Source organism: Schistocerca americana, chromosome 6 (genome assembly GCF_021461395.2).
Source record: "Schistocerca americana isolate TAMUIC-IGC-003095 chromosome 6, iqSchAmer2.1, whole genome shotgun sequence".
Lineage (NCBI taxonomy): Eukaryota > Metazoa > Arthropoda > Insecta > Orthoptera > Acrididae > Schistocerca > Schistocerca americana.
This window is the reverse complement of record NC_060124.1, coordinates 559,893,206-559,906,240: the sequence shown is the minus strand read 5'-3', so window position 1 is coordinate 559,906,240 and position 13,035 is coordinate 559,893,206. Positions and strand designations below refer to the sequence as shown.

The window sequence follows — 13,035 nt, the reverse complement described above, 5'->3', positions numbered from 1 at the left end:
ACGGTTGCATGCAGCAACAACAAATTGAACAAATTGTCCCAGAACACAGTACAGAGCTGCATCACATCCACATCACAACATATGTTTAAAGTGGTCTCCGTGGGATGCAGTGCAAGTGTTCTCACATCGCGTCAGGGATTGTCACACTTTTTTGCACGTTTTGGCCTCTCTCCAAATAGTGTCGCAGGCATCATGAACACGCTGTTGAAGGGTCTGTACATCAGGAACTGCTTCAGCATACATAACGTTTTTAAGATGCCCCCAGATGTAAAAATCCAGGGTGTACAAATCTGATGATCTAACAGGCCATGCTGCAGGGTCTCTGTGCCCTATCCAACGTCCAGGGAAGATGATGTTGAGGTGTTGGCAAACTGTAAAGCGGAAGTGCGGTGGTGCTCCCGTCATGTAGGAACCACTTAACCTGTTATTTTGCCAAAGGTACAGTCTCGAGCAACTGAGGCAGAGTATTCCACAGCAAGTTCAGGTATGTTCCTCCATCGAGGCATTAGTGAATAATAACCAGTCCAAGTATTTGGTCGCCAAGAATCCCTGCCTACACATTGATGCTGAACTGATGCTAATGAGATGCCTCAACCATTACCCGAGGATTGTCTATAGCCCACAGATGATGATTATAAGGGTGATGATGCCAGTTCTGATAAAAGTTACCTTGTCATTAAAGAGGGCTGATGACAGAAATCCTATAATTGTGATGGTCTGTTGAAAACACCCTCGTCAGAATCCTTCCTGGAGAGGGAAATCCATAACTGATAACCCTAACACTCATTGCAGGTGATAGGGATAGTAGCAGTTGTCATGCAGAATACACATAATCTTATTTTGGCTTACACCTTGTTGGCGGGTCACTAGCCTGGAGCTTGTAGTGGTGTTTGTCTCAGTATCCAGCAGAACCTGGTCCTCCAGATCTGGTGTACGCACAGTCCATTGCTTCCCTGCACATTCTTCTGTCTGAAAGCACCCATGATAACACAAATGCTCAAAAAGGGCTTGAAGTGTTATGTGATTTGGTTGGTGATTGTGAGGGTACTTGTTTTGGTATAGCCGTGCTGCCTCTCGACAATTCCCATGTACTTAGCCTTAAACAAACACCATCTCAGCTTGTCCCCCAACGTGAATATTGGACCATTGTGCTGCTTACAGTACATTGCATCAGTCTCACAGCCTGCAACACACAAGGAAAACACAGCACATAGTCAGAGATGAGACCGATGACCTCGCCGTTTGGTCTCTTCTCCCCAACAACCCTCAGACGAACTGTCATTCATCAGTGCCATCTACTGTGGCAGTGATGCATTTTCAGGTGCATGTTCATTGGACCTTTTTTCCTCCATTTTGGGTCAGGAATCTGTCCCTGCAGTTTGCCAGTTTTGTTAACATTCATTCTGTATAACTTTCTGCTTATTTCAGTTGTTCTTTCTACTTGGGTAATTGTTGTCACAAAGCATCATGTGGTAACTGACACCTGTTTCGATGTGGATAGCCTCAAAGAGGTCAGGTCTATTTGTCTCCGTTAGATCCAATCTACTTCCATCTTAGGTTGGGTTCAGAACTGTCTATTGTAGGTAGTTTTCAGAGAAGGTATTTAATAATATTTCAGGGGATGTGTTATAATGCCCACCACTAACAAAACTGTAATTTCCCCAATTGATTACTGGATGATTAGTCTCAGCTGATGGTTACAGTACAATAGGTAAAGTTACGTACAAGCCAACGGAGGTTTTAAGGCACTTCGTTTAATATTTCACTGATACTTCTGGATTTCCTACAGCTATCATTATCTGGATTGGATTGAGTGTCACCTAATCTAAAAAAAGAAAAGAAAAGGAAAGAAAGAAAGAAAGTGTATGCACCCCACACCCAGTCAGCTACATAGGTAGCAGCCTCTGATGTGTAGTGCACACCTGACCCTTTTAGGGTGACCTTACAGTTAACCCTATGGAAGTCACAGCCTAGCTTGTCACAGAAACCCTCAAGGTATCTGGTTTAGTCGCTCCACTCGACTCAGAACCAAAGAACCACAATCAGTTCTGCGGACAATGCTGCAAATTGTGAGCTTCATAGGAACTCCACTTGTGAGATTGGTCTTCTCAGCCTTCTCTGCCAATTGCTAGAATGACCCACGAATGATTTCGGAGCCCACACGACAGGCATCATTTGCTCCTGCGTGCACCACAATCTGCAGTTGGTTGCACCCTGTTCCCGCAATTGCTGCTGGAATATCCACTTCAGCATGTTGGATGAGGCCCCCCAGGCACATACACTGAGGACACCTGGTGTCCTTTCCTGTCCCTTGCTGCCATTTTTCTAAGGGGTACAACAGAACAAGGTGGCGCAGTGGTTAGCACACTGGGCTCGCATTCAGGAGGACATTCCATCCAGATTTAGGTTTTCTGTAATTTCCCTGAATTGCTCCAAGAAAATGCTGGGATGATTCCGTTGAAAGGGCACAGCACATTTTCTTCTCCATCCTTGACCCAATCAGAGTTTGCACTCCATCTTTAAACCCTCAATGTCGATGGGACATTAAACACAATCTTCCATCTTTTCTTAGGGGTACAATCATTTGCCATACAGTTGAAGTGCCGATAGTTAATAGGCCTCTGTCCTCTGTCCCTCTTGACACTGTACAAAACAGTTTTCCCCAAACCAGTTGAATTAAGTCCCATTAGCTCAGTTTCAGTGAAATACAGCACCTCACATTTGTTGGTTAGGGGTATCAGTACAAAACCCTGAATCCACCCAGGTCCCTCTTCACCCCATATAGGATGCGTAGGTTACTAGATCTACCATTGAAATGCTATTCACAATCAAGTGCATGAGTAATGGCAGATCACGTACTTTCTCCAGAGGACACAGGATCCACAGGTGAGGATAGTACTTAAGGTATCTTTGGTACTGGTACCACAGGTACGTGACTTATCAGGAGCTCCTCCAACACATTGATTTTCAGCAATTGCCAATGATTTGACAGTAGGCAGGGCAATTTCCATTTCCTTACAAATGTCAACTAACTGACACAGTGTTAAGAGTACAGCATTCACAGTGGAGCTGCATTTTGGTTGGTGCAATGTATTACAGGACAGTGAAATATAACTTTGATCTAAGCCTGCTGATTATATTTTAATTTGTTATGCTAAAAATAGTAATTTCCTATAAGAATTGGACCAAATACCCAGATTTGTATTGAGGCAATATATTTGTATTAAGGCAACAGAAAAACCTGAGGCTAAAAATTACTGATTTCCTAAAACTTTTTGTGGTTAATTGTAGTGGTTAGTAAACTCAAATATCTACATCTACATACATACCTCGCAATCCACCATACGGTGCGTGGCGGAGGGTACCTCCTACCACAACTAGCATCTTCTCTCCCTGTTCCACTCCCAGACAGAACGAGGGAAAAATATCTGCCTATATGCCTCCGTATGAGCCCTAATCTCTCTTATCTTATCTTATCTTTGTGGTCTTTCCGCGAAATATAAGTTGGCGGCAGTAAAATTGTACTGCAGTCAGCCTCAAATACTGATTCTCCAAATTTCCTCAGTAGCAATTCACGAAAAGAACGCCTCCTTTCCTCCAGAGACTCCCACCCGAGTTCCTGAAACATTTCCGTAACACTCGCATGATGATCAAACCTACCAGTAACAAATCTAGCAGCCCACCTCTGAATTTCTTCTATGTCCTACCTCAATTCGACCTGATAGGGATCCCAAACACTCGAGCAGTACTCGAGAATAGGTTGTATTAGTGTTTTATAAGTGGCCTCCTTTACAGATGAACCACATCTTCCCAAAACTCTACCAATCAACCGAAGACGACTATCCGCCTTCCCCACAACTGCCATTACATGCTTGTCCCACTTCATATCGCTCTGCAATGTTACACTCAAATATTTAATCGATGCGACTGTGTCAAGCGCTACACCACTAATGGAGTATTCAAACATTATGAGATTCTTTTTCCTATTCATCTGCATTAATTTACATTTATCTATATTTAGAGTTAGCTGCCATTCTTTACACCAATCACAAATCCTGTCCAAGTCATCTTGTATCCTCCTACACTCACTAAACGACGACACCTTCCCGTACACCACAGCATCATCAGCAAACAGGCGCACATTGCTATCCACCCTATCCGAAAGATCATTTATGTAGATAGTAAACAACAGCGGACCTACCACACTTTCCTGGGGCACTCCAGATGATACCCTCACCTCCGATGAACACTCACCATTGAGGACAACGTAAAATAGAGTTATTATGGTAAATGTAGATAATGTGTACTCTTCTTTAAGGGAAAAGTTGATGTAACACGATATGTTAGTTACGATATCTGCTACAGTAACTAAATCCCAAATGCCAATATACTCCAAACTGGATTATGCACAGATCAATGGTAACTCCGAACAATTGTCAAAAATGCATGTTTATTTGCATTGATATACAATGAAATTTGGGGTAATCTATTCTTTGGCTCTAACTGCGAATCACAAACACTGATTTACTATGAAATAAATTATCCAGAACACTCATAAAAGTAACTTATGAAAACATTGTTTTGTAAGTGTCCAAAATTCTCAAAAATAACCTATTTCTTACATATAATGGAAGGAAACATTCCACGTGGGAAAAATTATATATAAAAAACAAAGATGAGGTGACTTACCGAACAAAAGCGCTGGCAGGTCGATAGACACACAAACAAACACAAACATACACACAAAATTCAAGCTTTCGCAACAAACTGTTGCCTCATCAGGAAAGAGGGAAGGAGAGGGGAAGACGAAAGGAAGTGGGTTTTAAGGGAGAGGGTAAGGAGTCATTCCAATCCCGGGAGCGGAAAGACTTACCTTAGGGGGAAAAAAGGACAGGTATACACTCGCACACACGCACATATCCATCCACACATACAGACATAATATGTCTGCTTGTGTCTGTATGTGTGGATGGACATGTGCGTGTGTGCGAGTGTATACCTGTCCTTTTTTCCCCCTACGGTAAGTCTTTCCGCTCCCGGGATTGGAATGACTCCTTACCCTCTCCCTTAAAACCCACTTCCTTTCGTCTTCCCCTCTCCTTCCCTCTTTCCTGATGAGGCAACAGTTTGTTGCGAAAGCTTGAATTTTGTGTGTATGTTTGTGTTTGTTTGTGTGTCTATCGACCTGCCAGCGCTTTTGTTCGGTAAGTCACCTCATCTTTGTTTTTTATATACTATTTCTTACATAATTATACAATGCAGTTAGAGAATCATTGTTTTGAATGAGCATAGGCGTACTGTGATCAAACGTTTTAAAAGAGCACAAATAAGTTCAAGCCTAAAGTTGATGATAACAGTAAGTGTTTTTTCACAATTTATCACAGTACAAAGAGGTATTGATATGGTCATTGAAAGATTATGCAGAAGCAATGTGAACAGTAAAATACGCGAATTTAGAATTTAAAATTTAAAATCTGGATACAAATATTACACTTGCAGTTAAACACAAAATAAAGTTCCAGAGTCGGCGTTAAAATGTGTGAGTTGCATGGATTTTTTACTTAGCTCTTTTCTTGCCAACCTCTGCATCGGCCTGCTGAAGATGAGCACCATAGTGTTAATTTATCTTAGTCAAAATTGCGAAAATTTGCACATCTGCCTGTTGAAGGTAACAGAGCCAAGACATTGCTTTGGTGTACAGATTTGCAGTTACTGACTTGTTTATTTGTAGTACAATTCCCCCCTCTTTCTTCTTTCCTTAGATTTCAGACTGTACAGTCTGGCTTGTGCTGGAGATAAAATTCATGCTTACCTAGATTCAACAAGCTACCAAATAAGTGAAGTCTTGACAATTACATCAAATGAAATGCTAACAAAATTACGGAATTACCAACAGCTGAATGTCCACTCTCAAACAGGCTTTTAGGCTTTTGCAGAGACTCTCCACTGGAACTCACTTTTCTTCTCCCCCCCCCCCCCCCCTTTTAGGCCATTGTCAAGGCAAGTGTTATTCTGTGGAGAGCAATGGGTCTCAGATACAGGGGTGAAGCTGCTAGCTGCTCAGGATAATCGCCAAGTCAGCAGGTGGCAGAAAGCGTGATCAAACTGCAGAGCTGCTTCCTTCTTACAGTAATGCTGCTTCCATCACACTTTTTAATATGCACAAGCAATAAAATTCTCCACAAAATATGCATATTCAAAACTCACTAAAACTAGTAATAAGAATTAACTGTATGTTTGGTGTGAATCATTCGTCGGTGCTGTCAACATTGTGCAACATATCACTTCACAGAAGCGACATATTGTACCTCACTGTCTGCAGTTACAAACTGATTTGATACAAAGTGATGCATCTTCACTTTTTGTTGCTTTCTGGTGTCAAAAAATTCACTTCATTATTTTGAAGTGGTAATGAAATGAGATAAGGAGCTGTCTTTGACAGAATGAGTGTTTTTCAATACTTTTTTAGTTTTAGGTAATGGCTGAAAGCAATACTTGTAGTTCACTGGGTTACATTCGGTACCAAAAAGAGGGACACACAGCATTTCTCACATTTCTTCCACTGAAGAGTCGAAAAGTTTCGTAAACTAAGTGTGACTATAGCAGACAAAAAATTTTGCTTCTAAGCACATGCTCAACAAATGAAAAGTATGGCTATTTTCTGAGACTACAATGTTTGCAAGCAAGAATGGAAGAAAATACAAAGATGGCAGTGTTATGATAAAATAAAGTATTCATCAAAATTTTACTTAATATGCATACAGTTTTTATTGCGAGTTATTTGTTATCACACCTTGCCTATTTCCATTGCGCATAGGTACATGAAATTGTAGCATCTATTTTTTGCAAAATCCACATCTATTTTCGTCAAACTTTGCACCTATTTTTCTTGTTTGTAAATGATTAGATGGACAATTTCAAAAGGTTGTCACAATACACGGGTGAAAATACACGGGTGAATACAAATAAATTATTAATTCTTTGGAATTGACTGCAAAAAATTGCTGATTCAAAGCTTTTTGACCGGAATGTTTGCATTTGTAAAAACTTGTAACACATTTTTCTTACAAAGTGGCCTTTGTTTCCTTCATTTGGCTGTATTTAACCTTTCAAAAACGGTTGTGCTGTTGAAAAGCAGCAGCATTTTCCGACCAGTTAAGTGAATATGTCTCGGGCATAAGGTGTTTCTGGACATTGTCTTTTCCTGCCCAGTTTGAAGATTAAAAAATTCCGCAGACTACTAATTTCGACTTCTTGCAGGCATTTCTAGCACTGCGAGCCATGCCTGACAATACTACAGATAGAACTGATGAGGCACTTAGCATAGAGGTAGAACAAAATATGTGGTAACTTGATTTTAATGTTGGGGAAGAATTTTGGTGCCGTTGAAAAACGTTACAGATCTTGTTTTCCAATCACTATAGTGCAAAGTGCGGGTACTATAGGCTGTATTCACAGATGCCCATAAGCGTAAACAGACTAGAATTTTGGCTGCCACAGTGGCAGGATCTGTGTGAGGACACAAACCCACCACCATTTTGCTGGGCAGCAGCATGCAGCAGAACTGACACAGGGATCGCCAATTTCCTCTGGCGTTGTAAGGGTCATAATTGAAATCTGTGATGGACCAGGATTAGTTGCTTCACTTCTTTCGAAAGAAGAAAAGAAAACAACATACAACACAAAGCATCTCGGGGCAGCTACTGCGCAGTTGCTTGTTCAGGTTACCAGAGCATTGTTAACAACATAGTTCAGGACCGACCTGTAGTGGTATTCGATGCAACTACAGTTCAAAGCATGCGCTCCCTGATTTGCCACGTTAAAACAGCCTGCATTACACTAGCTTTTGAGCTTTAGCAAAGAAACAAACATATGTAGTTTTATCTTGTAAAATGCTAGGTCCAATGGCTGAGTACTATGTTGCACTATGCTATGTGCATCTTAAACAAACCATTCAACCGTCCACATTGGCATGGCAGTAAATCATTGAGCACGTTGATACATCGTTGCATTTGTACATTACATTTTGCAAGTAGGTTCTTGCGCACATTATCTTTCCAAATTGGGCTTCGCCAGATGATGTACAACGCCAATAACTGCTTACATTTTTGATATAGTATGCAAATATATGGCTATTTCAAACTATCTATGATAAACAGCTCATTTGGATACAATTTTCTTTGAAAGAGCATCTATTAATTAATTTCACATTTTTAGGCAAAATTTGCATCTATTTCGCATTTATCATTAAATGAGAGTTTTTCCAGTATCTACTTTTTCCTCTGGTATGCTAGAGTCACATTGCTCACGACCTCTTGTACTGTTGCTACTCCATTGCCCTGCAGCTGCCAAGGTCCTGTGTAATGAGCGAGTTTGATGCATGAACTGACAGCGTCTAGAAAATATAGTTTGATGAATTTTTCATAATCCCACCAATATTGATGTAAGCTGTGCGAAATATGCACTGAACTATGACAGTGCATCATACAAATAGTGTGTGATACTTTTTATCAAATTTTTTTGAACAATATTGCACATGAGACTTTGTCATAGGCTTAAGACACTTTTCAGGCAGATGTCACAAGTCTTCAGTTCTGCTATCACTTTATGCGGAGTTTCATAAGAACTTAGTCCCCCGCCCCTCCCCCCGCTATAGTACTAATTTCATACAGACTTTTGTAGACAGCTTCTGGGTTAAGATGCAGTTTACTTCTTATCAGATCATTAAAATAATGGCCTTCGTTCTGTAGGTAATTAACTGTAAAATCTGTATTTGGGTGTACATCCCAAAGCATCGTGAAAATGTTTTATAAACAACTTGAATAATAATGCAACTTAGTGTATAATTTTAGGCTGTTCAAATTGACCTACACTGAGAGAATTATTCATAGTTGTGTGTGATGATGTCAAGACAAATAACATCCCCCCCCCCCTCCCCCCTGTTTACCTCTTCTTGTAGTATTTTTCCTGCACCAGTTGGATGCAATCCACAGCCAGCTGTTTAAATCAGCAAGTTACTTAACCAGTTTGCTAAACTTCAGCTGAAATTTGCTGTCCACAGTGCCAAATAATTCAGCTTGTGTACCTTCTGTATTTCATTCAGTGTCTTGACATTTGGCTTCCTGTTGTATTCACCCTATATGGCAAGTAATAAAAAGTTTATGGAAGTTCTTGTCTTGGTCTTGAATTTTTTATCACCACATGCACTTTAACATGGTTGTTCTTGTACTACTTTGAGTTTCTCTCTTGTCTCCACTACCACTGTTGCTGTTATTGGTTACACAAGTTTGATTCTCACAGTTCCTCCAGTCTCTGTGTTTCAGTTGATGCTGCACATTTGTTTACAGTTCTTACAACTCCCCATGCTTTTCTGAAATTCATACAGTTGACGATAAATTTAATTTGTTGCTCTTGCTGTTCCTGATACATTTTTATTTGTTCTTGCTGTTCTTGGTAATTTTTCTTTATAGCCTTCTAGTCTTAGTTATCTCATAAGCTACTGGGCTTCCTGTTTTGTTAATTATGCTGCTGTCTGTGCATACAGAGTTACTTAAGCACAAAATATTTACCGGTGTTTCCTATACATGAACTATTGTTACACATTCTTTGCACGAGTTGTTCAATACTTAGTTGTTATTAAAACTACTCACAGCTGTCAGTAATCAGTTGTAGTTTCATTGTCTCTCTGTATGTACCAGAATATTTGGTCTTGATTATTGCAGCCACTGTTTGCAGTTCTTTGTTAACTCCCCCACTGCAGAACTTGTAATGTCAGTTCGGTGTTGATGTTGCGCATTATCCACATCTGAAGACACTCAGCGATGGGAGTTGTAAGCTAACAATTTGACTGGGTACTACACTTTGAGAATATAATGTCACATACCTTTTATAAAATTTTTGACACAGTACTGTGGTACTAATACATCTTATAAAAGTTATTGCAGTCCTAGATTTCAAAAAAAGATTTGTCAAAGAACTTTGGCAATGTAACACAAATCTTACAGCAAACATTAGTTGGGTTGAGGGTATTAAGATTTGAAGGCTGAATTATTGATTCACTCTGAATTATCACAGATGTTTGTTCTTATCATCATCATCATCATCATCATCATCATCATGTATTCTGCCATAGGGCAGGGCTTCATGTATATCTCTCCATGCACTCCTGTCATTTGCTGCCCTCTTAATTTTCTCATGATTATTTCTTTCCTTATACTATCCACCATCTGGTATTGTCTGTGTCTTCTTCTTCTTCTTCTTCTTCTTCTTCTTCTTCTCCTATTCACTGTTCCCCCGCCATGCACTCATCAATAAGCAATCTTCTCATCCAGTGTCCAAGCCGATTGTGTTTCCTCTTCCGGATTAACTTTAAAATTTCTCTCCCATCCCTCACTCATCTCATCACCTCACCACCTCATTTCTCACTTCATCTACCAATTTCATCCCTTCCATCCTCTTCCAAATCCACATCGCAAATGCTTCTATTCCTCTTTCTTCCTTTTTCCTCAGTGTCCATGTCTCAGCTCCGTATAATGCCATGCTCCATATAAAACACTTTGCCAGTCACTTCCTTAGGTCCCTGCCCATGCACCCACATAAAAGCCACCTCCTCTTATTAAATGCCTTCTTCACAATTGCCACATGTGTTTTAATCTCCTTATTACATCTCATGTCATCCTTAATTATGCTTCCCAGATATTTGAAAACGAACTTGCTCTGTATCTTCCCATCCTACCTTTACACAGGTGTCCCACTCAAACCTTCCTGATTTCAAGGGCCCAGGAGAGAAAAACCACAGTAGATACAACATTGAGAAATCCACCACACTGTAGAGCATCTCAAGAAATTTATATTCCCACGTCAGGAATGCCAAGTATCGTCACCAAAGTGCAGCATGTTTGCATGAAGTGAAAATGATGACTCCACAGCAGCGCGCGCGCAAGCAGTAGTGTGGTTTTCAGAAACAAAATCGCTGATTACTGTTCAAAGAAATTCTCGTGTGTATGAATGTGATTCACTGGATGTGAAAATAATTAAGGATTGGTATAGGAAGTTTCTGGCAACAAGAAGTGTTCTGAAACATTCTGGCAGTGCACGTTATGGAGTATCAGAAGAGACAGTGGAGGACATGAGACAGACTTTTCTCAGAAGCCCACGTAAGTCAATTCGTCAAGCATCTAGGCAACTTGATATACCTCGATCAACAGTGGATTGTCTAGTTCACCAGCGTCTTCGTATGTGTGCTTACAAAGTGCAAATTCTGCAACATCTGACGCCAAACGACAAACCACATCAACAACAGTGTGCTGCAGATATGCTGCAGGATATTGATATGGATGCCGCCTTCCTGTTTATTCTCAGATGAGGCAACCTTTCATCTATCAGGAAGGGTTAATAGGCATAACGTTCGGATTTGGGGTTCACAAAATCCGCACGTTGTCATTAAACATGTTTGTGATAGCCCTAAACTAAAATTCTGGTGCAGGCTAATGCACAACAGGATTGTTGGAACGTTCTTTTTTGTGGAACGAACAATGAATGGGTCAGTGTATCTGGACATGTTGGAGCAGTTTGTGTACACTCAGATACAAGACTTGGAACCCAGCATCATTTATCAACAAGATGAAACCCTGCTGCATTGGTCAACGGCTGTTCGCAAGTTGGATCATACACGGAGGACCCATCGCCTGGCCAACACATTCACCTGACATTATGTTGCTTGATTTCTTAATGTGAGGATTCGTGAAGGACCGCGTGTATGCGACCTAAGTGGATGATATTTCTACGTGCTACATCATATCACTGATGTGTTTGCAACAATAACAGAGGAAATGTTACAAAGAACTTGGAAAGAAATGGAATATAGACTCAATATTCTTCATGCTACAAATGGTTCACATGTAGAGGTGCGTTGATGATAAATAAATAAATTCTTTGAGATGCATTTTTCATTGTCATATCTACTGTGGTTTTATTCTTGGGTCTTTGAAACCAGGGAGGTTCGAGTGGGACACCCTGTATTTATTCTTACTTGCACTTACAACTTTCATTTTGTCTTTTTCTTATTAATTCTCATTCTGAAATTCTCGTAGGTCTTGCTTAACTATTTTTCACAATCCAGTCATAGTTTTTGCACTCTCTGCCAATAACGCCATATCGTCCGCAAATTGAATACATTCTATTCTCCTACCACCAGCCCACCCTTCTGTTTTTCATTTCAAATATTTCTGAGTAATATGCTCCAAATATACGTTAAATAGTTTTTTTTTTTTTTTTTTTTTTTTTTGAGGGGGGTGGCTGCCTTGTCTCACTCCCCTTCCAGTTGTGCTTTCCTCTGTTGTCATCTAATTCCCCAGCTGTACTCATATTTGCTATTGTAGATATAGGTTCTTAATCAGTCTTTTATTCCTCCAGTCGACACCATTCTTCCTTAGAATGTCCATCAATTTATTTCACTGTATTGTATCAAAGGCTTTCTCCAAATCAGTGTAAACTTCTCTTCTTTCAGTGTATCTCTCACCTTTCTCGGCTGTCCAATTGCATCTCTTGTACCCTTCCCTCCATACTGTTCCTCCGCCATACTTTTTTCCAGACTTCCATGAATTCATCCATAGCAGAACTTTTGTTATCTCACATTTCTTGGCATTGTTTTCCTTCTCAATCGGTGTCATTAATGTCAAGAGAAAGTCATCTGACCGTTCACCTTTTTCGTATGTCATATTACATAAGTAAGTTAGCTCTTTTACACTGCTACTCCGAAGGCTCTAAACAACTCTGCTGGTAATTCGTCAATTCCACTTGCTTCGTGATTCTTCATCTCTGTTATATTCTATTCTCTGTTCTATTTCTCTTTTCAAGATACAGCATCCTTTGTCCTCTTCTGTAACTGTCATCTTCTCTTCTAATTCAGTATCATTTGGTTTTTGACCAGCGTCATTTAGGCAGTCTACATAGTCTTGCCACCTTGCCAACACTAACTACTATTTATGAATCATAGTCTCATCACTTCTCCTTTTCTAGTTTCTCTACTTCTTA

General features: G+C 40.1%; 1 protein-coding gene across 2 annotated transcripts in view; it reads left to right on the top strand.

Moving 5' to 3' along the window:
- The window catches only part of LOC124619201 (poly [ADP-ribose] polymerase tankyrase), a 301,869-nt gene that overhangs the window by 213,039 nt on the left and 75,795 nt on the right, over nucleotides 1-13,035 (top strand). The window lies entirely within an intron of this gene.